We start from the raw sequence: 20,539 nt of genomic DNA, 5'->3' as shown, positions 1-20,539 counted from the left end.
CTATTGCTCTAGTTATGGAAAAAAACACTTTTACCTAAGTTGTTGTTGTTAGTTGATGGTTGACATATGTGGAGAAGATTAGTAAATCATGGTTGATTATGGTTGACCTTGGGTGACTACAATTGACTATAATTAAATGCTTAAGTATGATTGAGTAGAGTTAACAAGGGATGAGTCAACTCAATGTTTCCATATCCTTCCAACTTTATGACCAACCTAGATCCATCTTACCTTCGGATTTGTCAAGCTCCAAGAGGGATTAAATCTCTTTTCACTTTAAAAGAGGTTTGCATCTCAAGGGATTTGATCCCTCAAAGAACTTGGAGTTAGGATAGATCCATGCTAGTTTAATTATTAATTACAATTAAGTATAATTATAAATATAATTATAATTGTAAATATAATTAGTTAGGATAGATCCATTCTAGTTTAATTATTAATTACAATTAATTATAATTATAAATATAATCATAATTGTAAATATAATTATTTATTTAATATTTTTTCTTTCATTTGGATTTATTTTTATTGTTATATAATTTGAGTAACTCAAAATATTTTATTGATAATTATAATTATTAATGACATCAGAGCTTTTTGTCGACGCATTTCAAACCATCTAGTGTGGTTCATCATCATGACAAGATGCAAAGTCACATCAGATAAAATTTGATATTGCAAATTATTCTATATTCACATCAAATAAAGTTACATATAAATACATTTAGTGTTGTCTCAAGAGAGGTAGACTATCTTGGACACACAATCACATTGTTGAGAGAATATCTCAACCACACACCAATCTAGGAACATCTAGATATAACAACCCTAAGGAATAGGAACAAACTCCTTTACATAGAAAGTCACAACTGAGACAAGTAGGAATTAAATTTTCCAACACTCCCCCTTAATGATTACTTGTCTTGATATCAATCTGCAAGATCTACATCTCGTCCAGTCTGGTAATTACACCTTGTACCTTGTTCATGCAATTGTCGATGTCCATATAAAGGAACAACCATCTACCAGAATGCATGGGTTCCCAACCGCTGCAACTGCCAGTCTACTAGGAAGTCCTTCACATACATGGTTCATCCAACCTCTCGATGAACTCCCCCTAAATATAAAATTTCACCTCATGGAGTCTAAAACCAATACGACCCACCCAAGTGTATCCATCCCACATGACACACTCTTCCAGATTGGTAAAACTCTCTCACAGAGGGAAAACATAACAAAGGGTATGCATGCTTCTCTAGGTCACAACATGTACATAAAACATCTCAAGGACCACAATTAACCATTGCAAAACAACATATGACATGTAGATTTGCTCTAATTACAATATGTGACTCATAATACACCATGATCATGAGTCCATTCCACAAATGCACACAAACTTTAACTGGTTGTCCATCATCCTTTAATAGCTATAACTGCTCCTTTCCCTGATCTTTTGAAAATTTTCACATCTTAGGCATCTTTTTCTTTGCAAATTAAATGTTGGAACTTCATGTTTGAATTGTCATTTTTTTGAGTCAGGAATTCTAACAAAATAACTTTACCTACATTGAATTAACTAAGCTCAATAAAGCTCAATACTTTTATTCATAATTCCAAGACAATAAACTTCCAAATCATCAAATTTATCTATCTTTACCCACATATAACTTTAGACAACTATTTAAAAGCCAATCTCACCACAGTTGGAGTGAATCAACATTTTCTTCACACCTTTTTGTTTTTCAAACCCTTGACGATATTCATGCCGCCCATGAAAAATGGTCGCTCGACTAGGAGGTTTGCTTTTATTTGACCGTCTAAAGACATTCACTTCAACAGAAACTCCACTGAGATACAAGCTCCATCGTGTACAATTCCACAAAGATTCGACTCCACTAGGTTATCATCTTAGACCTATGTACCTGGCAGTTCGACACAAATCTCCGAAAAGGGCATATGCTCGACATATGGGTACATTGTTACCTTCTTGACATGATTCTCTCCTCTCAATTGTAGCTTAAGGAGCTAGACATGGACTCGAAGCTTAGCCTTTTAAATATCCCTAGTAGCAGGGGTCAGCACGCCGACTGGCACCTACTATGCCTTACGTCATGAAGAGGAATTTCCTGTAGATCAAATCCTATTGCACTTTAACTTCCTCTTGCCACGTCTTGCACATGAACCTCCTGCATACCTAGGTTTGATTCCTAGAGCGCTGCACAAGGCTGAAATTCACAGGGTTCTTCTGTCCTCCATATTCATTAGTTTGGTTATGAATATCAAACAAGGGCTACACTTGCGTTTGATTTTTACCAAACACTCATCGTAATCTTCTGCTCTGGAGGACCACCACGATGATTGGTGCCACCTTTTGCAGACTGTGCGTGAGACCCTTTCACGAGTGTGCTCCCCTTTCGAATCTACAATTGGACTAGTTGGTTAGATCCACATAACACACATTTCCCACTTTCTAGTGATCTAATTTACCAACAGACATCCTCCTCATGTTGCGACACCTATGATAAAATTTGATAATGTCAATTGTTTCATTAATCAAATGCAATTACATATATACATGCACACACAATATGTTGGTTGAGAGAATATATCAACCACACACCAATGTAGGAAATAGATCCTAACTACTAGGAACAAACTCCTTTACTTAGTGAGAATCACAACTGAGACAAGTAGGAGTTACATTTTCAAACACTCCCCCTTAATGAATACTTTTCTGAATATCAATCTGCAAAATCTAAATCTGGTCCAATCTCGTATTTACACCTTGTACCTTTTTCATGCAATTGTCGATGTCCATATAAAGGAACAACCATCCACTGGAATGCATGGGTTCCCAACCGCTGCAATCGCCAGTCTACTAGGAAGTCCTTCACATACATGGTTCATCCAACCTCTCGATGAACTCTCCCTAGCTATAAAATTTCACCTCATGGAGTCTAAAACCAATATGGCCCACCCAAGTGTATCCATCCCGCATGACACACTCTTCCAGGGTGTTAAAACTCTCTTACAGAGGGAACACATAACAAAGGGTATGCATGCCTCTCTGGGTCTTACAACAGGTACATAAAACATTTCAAGACCACAACTGACCATTACAAAAGAGTATACGCCATGTAGATTTGTTCTAATTACAATATGTGACTCATTCTACACCATGAGTCTGTTCCACAAACTCACAGAAACTCACACTAATTCACACAAACTCGATTGTCCATCATCCTCCAATTTTTGATGCAGCTCCTCTAATGCCATATTCACTGTCATGTCTTCATTGTATCTGATGGTTAATCATTCCTATAGTTAAATTTGTCTATTTCTGGAATGGCCAATTCCAACAAAAACACAAACTCGTGACAATAGTTGGCCACACTAAACGTCACAACAATACAACATCTAATTCTTTTAACTAGATTTACATGAATGACATTTTTACCTAAAATACATGCATCAAAATCAAGGTCAGATTCAAGGCATCATGTGATGAATATATAATCCACTCAAATCATATATGTTCGCAAGATCAAAATCATCCTAAATTCCATTTGCAAGAATATGTAGACCATAAATCTTAGCAGCTCGAGCACTTGCAATAGCCCCTATGTCTCAAAGATTCTTAGCGGCCATAAACTGGGCAGCCCCCGCTGTATCATCAACTTCTTCACGTATAACTCCCAAAGCACTCAATGTGTGCTCACATTGAGAGAGAGCCTGGGAATGGCTTATGACACGCTTGAGCTCTTCCTTCTTCACACCAGGAAGTCCCAAAAGGCAGTGATTAACTGCAAGGTGCACTTCACTTACTATATGCAAGCGGTGACGAAGAAGTAGATCATAATTATGGTGAATGCTACCACCAAGTGAATTTTCAATAGGCAAAACAACTTTGTCAACAACCCATAGTTCAACTGCCTCGAATGCCGCTTCAAACTCTTTACAAGGAACAACCTCACAACGTGGATAAGCTTTCAATGTTGCAGCCTCACTGTACGCTCCAGAAACTCCCTAATAGGCCACATGAACCTAAGATTCACGACTCGGCATTGCAATTAGATCCGTCATAGACAGAGGCCTGGGAAGCGAGGCCCAGGGCTTGGGAACAATCGTATCTGAGTGATTATTCTCCTGCATATTGTTGTCTGACTCCAAGGCTGAGGAAGATGACGAAATCTCAGGTGCCATCATCGGTCCCTATGGAACGCTCACACACAGGACCACAGTGACGAATTTTTAATCAATTCCACGTTTCCAGGACGTGGATGGGTTCTCTCCTCCTGTTTTGGGCAGGTTCTCTCCTCCCAAAACCTGACCATACGGGCACATCAAAGCCATCATTGAGTGAGACCTTCTATTGCAACCTTCTGTCGCAGCTTCCCCTCATAGTCACCGGTGGTGCAACTCACAAATCCTTAACTTAAAAAGCCTACTCATTACCAACTCCAATTTCCCACCAACGATTCGTAAGGAAGATCAAATCTATTATTTTCTTCTATCAGATCTATAATTAGATCGTATCTATCTATTGAGGGTGCAACTTGCAACTCCCAATTCATTAAATGTGTAGGTTGTTCGTGCCCAGATCATCCATAGACCAAGAAGCGGCAGAAATGGCGGCCTCCTGCATGGCAGCACAAAAAAAATGGCGGCCTCCTCCTCGGTAGTCTGAGTGCGCTCCAGCCTCCTGCGGCCTCAAATCGGCCTAGATGCCAGCACCACCCGATTTTGTGTTGATCCCTGAGGCGGATCTGCTTCAACAGTGCCTCTGCAGCCACACACTTCGACCTGCAGCCACGAGCGCCAACTCCCTCTGCACCATCTTCACTGCTACAACCTTACGGATTGAACGAAGAACAAAAATGTTGGATTCTTTCCTCAGCAACAGATGTCCCTGCCTTTGCATCTCTTGTTTTCACCGCCTCGCCCTTAACCTTCACAACTTTCGTTGCAGGAGCTTCAGTGGGCACAAAAACATGAGTGACCTCTATAGTGGCAGCCACCGATCTCCGTTAAATAAAACACACAGTGGAAACACCTGACACTTTTCCAAGCTTGGCCTAAAGAAATGGACAAACCAAAAAATAAAAACCAAAACAAAAAATAGAATTCTTTTTTAGCCTCGACCCAGTACAGGCCAAGCCCACGAGGGGCCAAGCCCTCAGGGCTCTGATACCATGATAAAATCTAATAATGTTGATTGTTTCATTAATCAAATGCAATTACATATATACATGCACACACAATCTGTTGGTTGAGAGAATATCTCAACCACACACCAATGTAGGAAATAGATCCTAACTACTAGGAACATACTCCTTTACTTAGTAAGAATCACAACTGAGACAAGTAGGAGTTACATTTTCCAACGACCTATTGCCTAGATATTATAACTTATTTCATTGTACACTATACACAGGCCATGATGATGTCCTGTAGATGAATAAATCAGGGCAGCAGAGGCAAAGGAATATTGATCTCCAACAGGTCTCGACTCTTTCAACAACATAGCACAGTCAACCCTGCAACACCGAGACCATAAGCTACTCAGAGTGCAACTGTTGATAGCTCAGCCACACTCTTAGCAGGTCTAACACCACGTAATAAATTCCACAACATGACAACTCTAGACAATGCTTAAATCGGCCCCTTTCTCCAGCACGGCAAGAAATTTATCCAGCAGGACGACTATGGTCAACAAATCACCTCCACTCAACAGTATTATCATTTTTTGTTCAACGCCAGAGTAAAACTGAGCTGAGCAGGAAAGCTAGTGTTTGTGTGAAGCAACCTAACAGATCTAACTAATCAAGATCCAGACATCATTGCTGCTCTAAGATCCAATTAATCAGCAAGTAGAATTGATGCTCCACGCATATCATCACACTCCCACAACTCATAACCATGTTGGATAGACAAACTCAAAAATTAAAACAAAATATACTCTTTTATTTCCCTCAACTAAGAAGGGCCAAACAAGCTCTAATACCAAGATAAAATTTGATACTGCAAACTATTCTATATTCACATCAAATAAGGTTACATATAAATACAATTAGTGTTGTCTCAAGATATATAGACTATCTTGGACACATAATCACCTGGTTAAGAGAATATCTCAACCACACACCATTCTAGGAACATCTAGATATATCAACCCTAAGGAATAAGAGTAGACTCCTTTACGTAGAAAGTCACAATTGAGACAAGTAGGAATTACATTTTCCAACAAGATCATGGAAAGAAATTAAGTAACGATGAAGAGGGAAAAAAATTAAATAGTGATGAAGAGAGTAGGAATTACATTTTCCAACAAGATCATGGAAAGAAATTACATAACGATGAAGAGGGCAAAAAATTAAATAGCAATGAAGAGAGTTAATTTTTCGACCATTAGATGTTAACAACTAGTTTTGATTAAATATTAAAAATTATTATAATTAATGAATGAAGACCTTAACTGTTTATTTTTACTAAAGATGACTGTTAATTTTAATTAATTTAAAGACATTTTTTTATCATCAGAAGAATTGTGTTAAATAATATTAATACCCTATAAAAACTTAGAATTGACTGCCTAAATAAATAATTATCTAATTTCTTTTGACTAAGTAAATAAATAAATAAATATTTCGTTTCGAAAAAAAAATATATACATATATATTTAGCTTCGAATAGTTGATTTAAACAGGTTAAGAGATTAAAATTAAAATCTACCCAAATATTAAAATTTAAATTAAGTTAAGAGATTACAAAAAATCTACCCTTTAAAGGAAAATAATAATAATAAAAATAAATCTAATTACAAATATTAATAAATAAATAAATGGAAAGAAATATAAAAGAAATAAATAAAAATTAAAACTAGGAGGATAAGGCAGGGACCCAACAACTACTAATTTTCCAACCATCATCTATGTTAAGATTACTAGGCCTCTCAATTTCTATAGCTTCCATAAACTTACGACCTGATGGGAATGATCAATTCTAGCAATGAACTGAGCACCCTCAATATAGATATGATGTTAAGGTATTTATTCATTTTTTTGGTCAAGTAAGAATGGAGCCTTCTATTAACCAAACTAGTACATTACATATGTTACACGTCTATGCAAGTGCAGAGACCAAAACCAGAACTAGCCTGTTGTGGGAATGCCAACAACAGGAAACAAACCAAATCCCTCGGACTTTCAAAACTTAATAAACAAGAAGGAGTGTTAAACTCCCAAGGGCTCTCTGTCATCCACAGACAAATGAAGGGCATCTGCTAAGCTCCAGACCATTGCTCCAGACCTGACGGTAATACAAACCTCAGTTAAAAAAGTTTGAATTCTATCGTTCTGAAAAAGCGTCATCTCTTCTACACTGGTTATCTTTTCAAGATCCAATGTTCCCATCACTTCACGACTTCGAAACTTGCCCTCAACTGTCAACCATGGATCTCAGTCCACCAGATCTAACGACTCACCCGTTTTTCACACGGTTAACTTGCGCACCCAAAATCCACCCGAAAAGCGGTTTCCCTCTCTCACCTTTCTGCTATGTGTCACAGTGTGAGTGGAATCGGAGCCAAAGGGGAATTACCACTTACTGCCTTTCCTCCGCCCGAAATCCACTCGAGGGTTTCTCCAACCTGCTACTACCAACCCGGACCCGACGAAAACACAAACCATAGTTCTCAACAAAGTTTGAAATCCGCCCCACCGAAGAAACCTCAGAACTTCTCCACCGTTGATCTATTCACGATCCAACAGTCACAACATTCCTCGACTTTGAGACTTGCTTCTTGTTTTTCAGTCGTTGATCTCGCTCCCCCAGATCAAACGGATCACACATATTTCGCACAATTAACTTGTGCACTCCAAGTCCGCCCAAAAAAAGTGGTTTCCCTCTCTCACCTCACTGCTACATGTCACTGTGTGAGTGGAATCGGAGCCAACAGGGAAATACCGTTTACGGCCTTTCCTCCACCCGAAATCCACTTTGGTTTTCTCCAACCCACTTCTGCTCGTTAACTATCAGGTAACTTCCTCGCCCGAACACCATAGATCTATCTCAACCAAGATCTATTGGTCCAGAATCAATCCTCACACCACTGCATCCTAGTCTTCCTCTGCTGATCTTTAGACTGCTGCCAAACAAGAAAACAGTTTAGGATTCCCTATCCTCTCACCTATCTCCTTAGCCTCTTCGATCCATCCTGTCAACCCATCGATCCCTATCTTTGACAGCCTGACTGAGACAGTCTTCTAACATTTTTCCTGGGGGTAACAACTCCTAAGCGTGCCAAGTGTCCCTTTCCTTATTAATCACTCCTTCGTTCGCTAGACGATTAGCTAACATGTTAGCTTTTATTTTCACATGGAAAAAGGTTACAATTTTTAAGGTTTGTAGGTGGGTATAGATACGGTGAAAGACCCGTGATAGCCTCCTGATGAGCTTCGAATTGGGTAACTTATTGGGCTCATTTTGCCTAATTGTCCTTGTTCAATCCTCCATTTTTCATAGATTATGCATGTTTTTCTAGTATGTTTATGTTATTTGAACGAATAAGGGTGGTCACTCTATCAAGGAGGCTAATACGTGGTCATTTCAGGTTTTTTGGAAAAATTTTGGAGCAAAACCAAGTAATTATGGCCCAGGTGACAGCCAAGCTTGAGGTGAGGATTCGTAGGGAGGTTGTCTGTGGCATTAAATGGCCCTTCCTTGAAATCTCCACCCTCAACTCCGAGCTCAACAGGCCACCAAAACGAGTTCTAAAGGCAGCCAAGCAGCTTTGGGAAGAGTGACTGTCTACTAGCAGTTGGAACAGCTAAGTCCCTTGAATCTAGGAGGGCTGCTAGCCCCCTCGTATTGTATAAATAAGAAGGCCTCAGCCTTCATAGTTTACTTTTTTGAACTGTTGATATTTGCACTATAGTGCTGTCCTTTTTCAGCTCGTTTTTCTTAGCTACTGTTGTACAACTTTTTGTGATGATTATTTTGGAGTAATGAGAAGCAGCTTTACTTGGCATCAGATCCGAGTTCTTTATAGGAGCCTACAGCTCTTGGGGTTGGGCCCAAACCGAGTGCTAAGGCCTCCTTTATGTATTGTTATTTGTTCTTTATATATTTGCAAAATCATTTCTGTTAAGTAGATTACATCTTGTTGATTAACTAGGTCACTGTTAATGGTTAGAAAGAATTTTGATGCTCAGATTTAGTTGATAGGTTGTTAACAGGGAAAAGCTTCAAAAAAGGGCCATCAAACATCTCTGGTTTCACCTCTCCCTTAGTGGGATCAGGAGCTAGGATCAGGGTGACCTTGTTGCCCACAAAAACACTGATTTTGCTTTGCCATGCAATCACTAGTGTTTGATTTTCATGTGTAGAAGTTGGTTACAAGTTTAGACTTTTGCTTGCTTAGTTGCATGAGTTAGAATACATGGTTTCATTGCAGTTCAAACTTCTGTTCATTCTCTTTACTGACAGCTAGATCAGATTAGGTCAACGTAACTAGGTCTTTGATTTTACAAGTCTTCATTGGTTCAGTTGGAAAAACGACTTGCAGAGCACCTGTACCACTTCTCTACCTGCCTGTACTCCATCAAACCCATCTGCTCCATCCCTCAGCTCAGCTTCTAGCCTTACGTTTGCCATTTGCTCACATAACCCTAGTTTTCGTGCATCATTGCTTCAGTCCTCCTTGAACAAATCTAGCCATCTACCTCTGTCCTCAACTCCATCCACCAAGTCCTAGAATACCTCCAACCCTTATCCTACCTCCATACCCACTCCTTCATCTTTCTCCCTCCATCCATCCTCCAAAATCCCACTTCTGAACATCCTGTAGAAAAATTGCAGACATCCTATAGAAAATCACAAACATCTTGTAGAACCCCTGCAGACTTCTTGTAGAAGCTCACGAATGAGGTTTCTTGATAGCCAAACTCTGTGAAACTCTCTGGAAGGGTGTTAGGGACCCCTTAGGCCCTCTCTGAACCTTCCCGACCTCATCCAAGCATTTCCTCTCGCCAATCCACCTCTGCACAGTCAAAACAATCAAATCGCATGCATGATAATTCTGGCAACTTATCCAAAAATACAAAAAGATGTTTTTTTCAGATGTTACTATAGAAGTAGCTTAGATACATGTATTTACCTTCCTAGAATTCAATGGCATTTCTTTCAGTAGCTTGCATCCTCTTTCTTTTATCGGTAGGGATAGCTGGTAAAATTAGGGTTTGCTAGGGTTACATTTCCTTTCAGCTTTCCAGTTTCTTTCTGCAAGTAGATCAACCTTCTTTGAGTTAGCTTTCGTCCATCAGTTAAAAAGCTTCTTCTCAGAGCTCATAGAAGTTGGCTTAAGCCCCTAGAAGACTTGTGCCAACTGACCAAGTGACAGTTGCGGCAAGAGCTAGTACTTGTGCATACAGCACCGTCGCTTCCAAGTTTGTTATGAACTACCGGGTTGATAAAAGTAAAGAAGGGAGTCCCAGGAGTTGCAGCATTATTGCTGCAATACTGGAGCTCACCACTCTTTTTGGCGCCATTGCCGGGGAAGCATCAAAGTATTTGTGATTGTTTCTTTTCTTCTATTTTACTACTCTAATCTTCTGCTAAGTAGTTTATTTCAGTTCCATTCTGCAATTTCATTTCTGTAAAAGTAAATTAGACATTTCCTGCTTTCATAGATTAGCCTTTCAATTGCGCAATTTCAATTTTGCAAGCGTAGAATAGAATTTCAATTCTGCAAGCGTAGTCTAGCATTTCATTCTCGCAATTTGATTTCAACAAAATAGATTAGTCCTTTCCTGCTTTCATTTCAATTCCGCATTTTCATTTCTGGAAGATAGATTTTAGTTAGTTGCAATTCCATCTGTTTCAGTTTTGCAGGTACAAGCAGAGAAAAAAGAAAAAACAACCCAAAAATCCTTTCATGCCTCGTAGGAACAGAGATAATACCGGAAAATTCCTACCCAACACCCCCACCACTTCACTAAGTCACCCTTCTCTCTTCTTTGGTGGCAGTGATCCAGAAGAACCTATAGGTGAACCTCCTAAGATATACGAAGATCCTATAACAGAAGAAGAGCAAGAAAACATTCCTTTTGAGACCATGGCTAACAACAGAAATGGTAGAAACGATGACGAGAGAATAGAAGGTACCTTCCCCATCCGAGAGACTAACGGGGACATGAAAATGAAGAACATAAGTCCCTCAGCCTTACCTCATTTCCATGGATTGACCACTGAAGACCCTGATACCTTCCTGTTTGAGTTTGTTGTCCTTTGTCGAACTTATGACTATACAGAAGATGAGCAAAAGTTGAAACTCTTTCCCTCTACCCTCAAGGATGCAGCATTACGCTGGTTCATGGGGTTACCTGGAAACAGTATCACTACTTGGGCTCAGATGCAGCAAGCCTTTAACAACAAATACCGAGATTACTGTAGGTCAAAGGAAACCAAGGGAGAAATCTTTCGGATGACCATGGGAAATGATGAGTCTTTAGAGGACTACGAGGAAAGGTTCCAACTCAGCTATAAATGGGCCAGGTGCACACTTGACCCTGAATCTCTAAAGCTGGTTCTACTCTGAGGAGTCCCTGAAGACCTCCTAGATACCCTTCACATGCTAGCTGGAGGAGACATTTACCAACTACCTTATGAGGACATAAAGACTGTGTTTAGAAACCACTCTAGGGCAGCCCGAAAAAGAGGTAGGGGGAATCCACTTTCAGCTAGTACTACCTTCTCCAAGCATGAGTTTGCTAATCAGATGGAGGACCTCAAAAGTGAGATGAGACAGACCATTTCCATGCAACTTGATACTTTCCGAATCCAACAAAAGAAAGAGGAAGCTGAGAGGGCTTTGGCCATTTTTTGTCCCAGATGTACGAGGAAGCACCCTAAGAACGAGTGTCCATTGCACTCAGTAGAGGTATGTTTCGTTTGTGAGGAGAACCACCCCACAAACCAATGCCCAACCTTACCCGAATTCAAAGCCATGTACCAAGAGACTGAGGCACGCACTGAACCTCTCTACTTCCTCAACCAAAGGAGGGCGCATGGACCCAGACCTTACCAATAGGGGATGCAAGGGACATCCCAAGCTTATGATAGCCCCAACCAATCTGCTCACATGCCTTCTTGGGGTCCCCCTGCTCATCCTTCCTGGTCTGCACCTCCTCCGTGGTCCTATCCACCTCAATACCATACTCAACCCATTGCTCATTCGTTTCACTCACATGTTCAGCCATAGCCTCAGTGGAATGCACCTCAACTAGGGTGGAGGCCCCAATACAACTCTCCTCTCGCCATTCTGCCTCCACCACTGGATCAGCCACAACCATTACCTCCTGCTCCTCCAAGACAACCCCAGATGCCTGCTCAACTGAACCCGAACCCCAACAACCGAAAAGCTCAGCAGGTATACACTAGGGAGACAACATGTCCTACCTATGCTGTGGAGATCCAGGAGATCAACCTGCGATTCGAGAAGACCCTTCCAGATCGCCAACCTCCTCCCCTAGAGGACGAGGAAGAGAAACAGGAAAGTGAACCCAAAGCCATTCCACCCTTTCCTGAGCGACTAACAGTAACCACGTGACCAAACCCAGAGGAGACTGAATTTCTGGCAGAACTGAAACGGTTGTGTGTGAAAATACCACTTCTCCAGGCCATCAAAGATGTACCGATATACAACAAATTGATTAAGGAGAAGTGTTTCAGGCACCCAGGCAGGCAAAAGAGAGATGCCTCGACTATCAATGTCATCGGACAACTGTCCGATCTAATGTTGGGGCAAGTAATCTGTCCAAAGTATTTGGACCCTAGGAGTCCTATAGTTGATGTCCACATCAATGGCACCATAATCCCCCATACCTTGATTGATCTAGGGGCTGCCATTAATGTGATGACCAGGGACACCATGCTTAAACTCAACCTTTAGAGTTCCTTAAGGAAGACCTCGACAGTCCTGCAGTTGGCCGATTGCTCCACCGTGACTCTCGAAGGGATTGTGGAAGATGTCTTGGTCTCTGTTGACTCTTGGGAGTACCCTACAGACTTCTTGGTCCTTGAGCCAAAGGCAAAACTCACTAGATACCCCCTCATTTTGGGAAGGCCTTGGTTATCCACTGCGGATGCTTACATCAGCTGCCGAGCTGGAAGCATGACCATCAAGAATGGACCTATGTTCAAGCAGCTAGTCCTATATCCTCCTGCCCAACCTCTGCTAGAACATGACTTACCACTCTGGTTGGAAGAAGGAGATGAGGATGAGGTCTACTCTGCACCATTGTGCACAGTAGAAACCACTAGGGGAGGCCCTCAAACCGAGGATGATTTGATTGAGACTTTGATTCAAAATCCACCTCCCAGTGCACTGTCCTTAGAGGAATTGGTGGAAGATACCCAAGCCAGCACCTTAGTGGACCTCTGTGTGACTGATCCAACCTCTCCCAGAGTTAAGAATGTGGAGTTTGGTCCCGAAAGAACTTTAAAGATCAGCTCCTCCCTATCTCCTTCCCAGGAGAAGGAGCTGTGTAGCTTACTAAACAATCATCTAGATGCTTTCGCTTGGAGCTATAAGGAGATGAAAGGAGTCCATCCTTCGGTCTGTACCCATCACATCTACATTAAAGAAGATTGTAAACCAGTCAGGCAGCCTCAGAGGAGAATGAATCCAGCCCTTAAAGACATTGTCAAAGAAGAATTGCAAAAATTATTGGATGCAGGATTCATCTACCCTATCTCCAATAGTGAGTGGGTCTCGCCTCTAGTGCTTGTGCCCAAAAAGAACGGGAAGTGGAGAATCTGTGTCGATTACCGAGAACTTAACAAAGCCACCAAGAAAGACCATTTCCCTTTGTCTTTCATAGATCAGGTGTTGGATGGACTGGCAGGGAAGAAGTTCTTCTCTTTCCTAGATGGGTTCAGCGGGTATAACCAAATCCAAATCAGCCCGGAAGACCAAGATAAAACCACCTTCACCTATCCTTAGGGTACCTTTGCCTACCGAGTCCTTCCCTTTGGGATATGCAACGCTCCTGCCACTTTCCAGAGAGCAGTATTAAGCATCTTTTCTGAGTTGGTCCATGATTCGGTAGAAATCTATATGGATGACTTTACTCCTTATGGGTCCAACTTCCAAGAAGCATTGACTAATCTAGGAAAAGTTCTAACCAAGTGCATTGAGATGAACTTGTCCCTCAGTCCCGAAAAATGTGAATTCCTTATGACTGCAGGGACCGTGCTAGGTCATACCATTTCTCGGCAAGGATTACAGGTGGATCCTAATAAAATTGCTATCATCCAAAAGGTCCCACCTCCTAAAAAGGTAAGAGATGTTCGGAGTTTCCTAGGCTTAGCAGGATATTATCGAAGATTCATTAAAGACTTTAGTAAGCTAGGCTCACCTTGTTTGGACTCTTAGGGAAAGATGTTGAGTTTAAATGGATTGACAACTGTCAAGGGGCACTGGACGAGTTGAAAGATAAGTTGGTGTCCACCCCGATCTTGAGAGGTCCAAACTGGGCCCTACCTTTCCACATCCACACTGATGCCTGGAACAAAGCCATAGGGGCAGCCTTAGGACAAGTTGAGGAGAAACTCCCATATGCCATATACTTCGTCAGCAAAAACCTGTCCAAGGCAGAACTGAACTATACTGTAACTGAGAAAGAGTTCATGGCTGTAGTCCATTCCCTAAACAAGTTTAGACACTACATCACTGGTTATCAAAAATTTGTGCACACTGATCATGCTGCGATTAGATATTTAATGAATAAGCCTGATGTCAATGCTCGTATTATTAGATGGTTACTTTTGTTGCAGCAATTTTATTTGACTATTGTCGACAAGCCAAGTAAGGAAAATGTTGTTGCTGACTTCTTGTCTAGATTGGATTTGCCTACAGGTGAAGAAGGAACAGTGGATGACCAGATGCCCGATGAACATCTGTTTGCTATCTCAGTACTTTCTCCATGGTTTGCTGATATAGCAAATTACTTGGTCTCAGCATAGTTCCCTCCACATCTATCCTCAAAGGAGAAGAGAAGAATTGTAAGGAAGAGTGCCCCGTTCACTTGGATCGGGGGCAACCTGTTTAAACTTGGCCCAAATCAGATTTTGAGACATTGTGTTAGGGAGGAGGAAGTCTTTGACATCCTCCTAACCTGTCATGATGGACCTTGTGGAGGCCACTTTGCAGCGAAAAGGACTGCCTTCAAAATTATACAGGCAGGCTACTATTGGCCTACTCTTCATCAAGATGTCAGAAGATACATAAGCCAGTGTGACCGATGTCAGAGGATGGGGAAACTGACTCCAAGGGATGAAATGCCTCTCCAACCTCAAGTGACCTTCGAGCCATTTGAGAAGTGGGGCATGGATTTTGTGGGTCCTATCAACCCTCCTTCAAAGCAACGGTCTTACATCATTGTGTGCACCGACTATCTGACCAAGTGGGCATAAATGAAGGCAATCAAAGCATCAACAGAAGAAAAGGTGGCTGAGTTTCTGAGGAAAAATATCTTCTACAAGTATGGCTACCCAAGAGAGTTAGTCACAGATCAAGGAAGCCAGTTCACCTCCAACCTGATTGAAGATTTGCTCGCTCATTACAAGATCAAGCACAAGACTTCCACCCCTTATAATCCTCAAGCAAATGGGTAGGTGGAAGTCACTAATAGAGCATTGGAAGGGATTTTGACTAAGGTTGTGAGCGGCAACAAAAAGGATTGGGCAGATCGCCTGGTTGAGGCCACCTGGGCCTACAACACCACTTGGAAGACTACAACCGGTTTCACACCTTATGAGCTGGTCTACAGGAAGAAAGCTTTGTTGTCCATAGAGTTCGAGTACAATACATTAAGGGTGGCAGCTCAGCTGGACCTAGATCTCAGCCATGCTCAACGTGAAAGATTATTGCAGCTGAATGGATTAGATGAACAAAGAATGCAGGCCCTTCTCCACTCAGAAGTAGTTCAACTCCAAAGGAAGATATGGCATGACCGATACCTTAATGAAAAGCAATTCCAGTCGAGAGATTGGGCGCTGCTGTATGACTCAAGATACAAGGATTTCAAAGGAAAGCTGAGGACAAGATGGTTAGGACCATATACAGTGGAGAAATGCAATGACAATGGTTCAGTCCTTATCAGGACCATTGATGAAGAAGCCATCCCCATGTTTGTCAATGGGCATCGATTGAAAATCTACAAGAAACCCCTTTTAAGGCAGGAGTTCATTGAAACTGTCGAAAAATCAGTGTTGGTAGTAGAGCAGGGTTCTGCCTCTATTCCGGCCACATCTTGAGCATCAAAAAAAAAAAAAGATCCTTGGGTGAAAACCTCGTTGAGGCGCCCAGGGCAGACAGTGAGGGTGAAAACCTCATGGAGGCGCCCCAGCTGTCTCTCAGAAAATAAATAAATGGAATAAAAACAAGATCCTTGGGCGAAAACCTCTCTGAGGCACCCAGGGCAGATAGTGGGGGTGAAAACCTCATGGGGGCACCCCTACTGTCTCTCAAAAAGAAAAAGAAGAAAAGAAAAAGAAATAGATCTAATCTCTGGAATTATTGCAGGTTGTAGGGAATACAGTGCAGATATAGAAGGTCGCACAAAACGAGGATAGGGGTCCATACCAAGCTACCAAACATCCTCACAGACACCCCCTCCATGGCCACTCACTTTTTCCAGGATTTGAACACATTTGGGTTGAGATTCAACCTCCTGCAGGAAGTTCTGAGCTTTCTACAGGAAGTTCTGAGCTTTCTACAGGAAGTTTTGGGGCTTTCTACAGGAGGTTTCTGATTTCTACAGGAAACATCCTGTAGAGCCTTCGGGCAGGCCAAAGTCGATTCTGAAAAGGGATTTAAAGCTTGAAGTCTGTTTATGAGACCTGTAGCCACCCCTTTTTCCCATCCATCACCTGTTTCATCTCTTTCCACCGCCATTACCACAATTTGGTCCTGTATTCCTCCATAGTCATGCAAAAAGTCCTGTTTTCCTCAGATTGCAATTTTTTTTCAAGGGACAAATCAAGTACATGAAGGCCCGTACACTCTACCTGTTAGAGCTCCATCAAGACCCTTCAATCGTGAATGCAACCCTACTCGTTTCAGCATGCAACCCAGGAGGAGAAGCAGCTACAAGATGTCCTACAGGAATCTTGTAGCAGCTGATCCACCTGGAGTACACACTATGGAGTCAATAGCAGTTGAAATCAATGCAGGAGGCATGTAACCAGCTCTGCTTGAACGTGAACACCTCCTCGACAGCTGAGAAAAGACAGAGCCATGCATGCAATGTTCACCACCAGTGGATCGGGTCCCGAAGCCTTGCATGCAGCATCAACCAATGAACGAAGGAATTCCAGCGCCTATGCATGAAGCAACAATGAGCAAAGCCATCATTCCACGTCCAGAAACCTACAGAGCATGTCCACGGCCACACAGGTAAGTGCCTAACCTTATTTCATCAAATTTCATAGACTATACTATGAAACTTGCATGTCTGTGAATGGTGCGGATTGAACAAATTTGGTGGCCAGTCAACTGGCCACCCACAGTCAGTCGAATGGCCTCATGGGATCCGAACGAGCTCGGTTACGCTTGAATCCGCCAAAGGGACATGGAGCCGACACGTGGGAAGTGTCTAGTCGAGGAAAATCGGCGGATTTGCAGTGAAATCGGCGGATGGGCAGTGATGACGGTGGGTAATGGCAGAGATAGAAAAATGGCGGTCAGAGACACGCCGGAGAATGATGGCCATGATGTTGGCCAATGGATCGGCCTGGACACCTCACCCCCGCACCATGAATTGCACCATAATTCAAAATCCTTCGGCCATAACACTCACATTAACCACTGTCATTTACTATTGCAACCGGTTTTCAGCAACGTACGCGTCCTCCTCCTCTGCAGTTCATTAGCCCGAGCTTCTCGGCCTATTTCAAACTCCTCCCACGTCCTAGGCTTGCTTAGAAGCACCGTGACGTCTTCCAGAAGCTGGCAAAGCTCTCTACAGGAAGGAGCTCTACAGGAAGCACAACATAGCCTCTCGGAGCAGAGAAATTTGGATCTTCTGCGTCGGAATTGGAGTTTCGAAGAGAGGTAGGCTCGAAAAACGCCATACCCATGCATGATATTTCAAAAGGTGGTAAATTAAACTGTTTGGAGTAGGGAAAGTTAAAACAAGTCTGCCTGTGGGTCAAGAATGGTGGTCTACTTGTATGATACACGAAATTTCTTTCAAATGGTTATGTGTTACATTCTCCTCCACGATGCCTGTTAACGAATTCCTCCTGTAGAAACGATAAACCTCTATAAGGACTGATCTGTGCATAAAATAATGTGACTTGTATATGATTGGTGTGAACATTAAGCTCTGCACTCTGTCTATGAGAGCCTAATTTCCTTTTGACAGTCGAGTTTTGGGCAGCAGCAGTATTGTAACCAGGGATTTGGTGAAAAGGGAGATACAAACATCTGAGAAACCCTGTCCTGAGAATCAAAGGAGGAAACCATAAACAAAATTCCCTTTCTGATCAGAGCACAAGCCAAAATAGAGTATTTTTCACCATGCCAGGAGGGTTTATCAGAAAGGAACCCTCGGATTCCAAGAAGTTGCGAGAAACTCCTGAGGTGGTAGACCTATTTACCCGTGCAAATTGGATGACCTTCTGTGACAGAATTCAAGGTCACGATGATGAGATAACAGAGGAGTTCCTAAGGTCCCTATAGCCTAAATCAAAGACACTGGCCACTGTAAATTTCAGAGGGTTGACCCTAAAGCTTACCCCACAACTCATTAGTTGGGTCACTGACCTGCCATTGGGGATACCCTGGGATAAAGAGGAAAGGAAATTGGGCTAGAAGGCCAAAAAGGAATTCTTCCTACCAGAAGAACAGTTTTCAGAGGATAAAAATGGGGTTCGGAGAGCCAGCCTACATCCATTTTGGAGCGAGGTCAGCCTTCAGATTATGAAATACATTACCTGTGAGGGGCGATTCAGTATTGTATACGGTTATCACTTCCGGCTGCTAACTGAACTCAGACATAAGATGGATTTACCCACAGAACAAAAGCTAAGCATCCCCTACTTCCTCCTACAGTCATTGATTGAGTGTGGCACAAAACTGAAGGAAGGGACACCAGACCAGCTGGCCCATCATGGGCTTATCAAGCTTCTAGTAGAAGATGCCCTCCATACTTATACTATCCCTCTCTCCTGGGAGATTTTTCGCAATATGTCCAAGGATGATGATATCCGAATTCTGGCCGAAGAACTCACTTCATCTAGCAGTGAGGAAAGGGAGCATATTGAGGCAGAGAAGAAAACTAAGGGTAAGGAAACTAAGGGTAAATAAACCTAGGACAGACCACCACAGGAAAAGCAAGAAGAGAAACGGGAAAAAGGCCAAGCTATTGAAGCCAAAGCTGTGGGTGGAATAAAAGCACAAACGCCAAAGGAGAAATGGTTGCAAATCAGGGCAGAAAGGACTGAAAAAGTCCAAGTAAGTGAGGGCACATCCAAGGCAACTGCAGCAAAATTGAAGGAGAAGGCACCCCCAGCCAAGCAGGCCAAAACAACAAAAACCGTTTCTACAGGAAGCCCGAAAACTGTTTCTATAGGAAGACAGGAAACAATCAGCACAGGACTTTCTACAGGAAGTTTGAAGACAGAGCAACAGAGGGAAAAATCACCAGAAATTTTAGCTAGGGAGGCAGCAGCTATGCTGGCCACCCTAAGCACATCTCCCAAGCAGAAGGGGAAGCGAAAGAGGGAGCCTCCCCTGTATTTTAAGGCAAGAAGGAGTGTGAGGATCAAGACTGGCAGACCCCAGCCACCGTCAAAAGAACCAATCACAATTGTAGACACCCCTACCACACAAAAGGAGAGGTCCCCCTCCAAGGCATCCATCACTTATGAATGGGGAAGCCCGAAGACATCCACCTTGAGGGAGAGAATGAAAATGTTGGACACAAAAGCATCTCTACAGGATGCTGAAACTATTCTACAGGAAACATTGGCCAGGCTCATGGAGACCGAAGTAATGGAAGGTGAGGCAGCCAAATCACCACAGAAGGAAGAAAAGGTGGAGAACATTGTGGAACCTAGCCCCCAGCCCAGCTTGGGCTCCTATTATAACTTCCTAGAGGCCGGAAAGATCATTCCTCAAAAATTCACAGTGCCACTTTTCCTTGCACTAGAAGAAGAGAGAGTGAGGACCCACACTTGGATGAAAATCGCTAAGTCCAAGGGTGTGGCGGATATAGGTCCTCTGGAGGAAAAACTCAAAGAGGCAAGGAGGGAATTGGCTATGGTACGACATGTGGAGAGCAGCCAGCGGGTCAAGCTACAGGAAGAAAATGAGCTGCTTAGATAGCAGCTACAATTACAGGGACAGAGGAAGGAAGACAGGCCTCATATCTTGGGAGAACAACAGCAACAAGAGGAGCCCACAACAGCCAAATATACCCCTGATGAACAGAAGAGAAAGGAAGGGATGCAGACTAAAATTGAGACACTG

The sequence above is a fragment of the Pinus tabuliformis genome, chromosome 9 (assembly GCF_031772625.1).
Source record: "Pinus tabuliformis cultivar Carrire ecotype Pingquan chromosome 9, CPIR1, whole genome shotgun sequence".
Taxonomy (NCBI): domain Eukaryota; kingdom Viridiplantae; phylum Streptophyta; class Pinopsida; order Pinales; family Pinaceae; genus Pinus; species Pinus tabuliformis.
The sequence above is the reverse complement of the archived record's forward strand: the minus strand, read 5'-3'. Positions refer to the sequence as shown.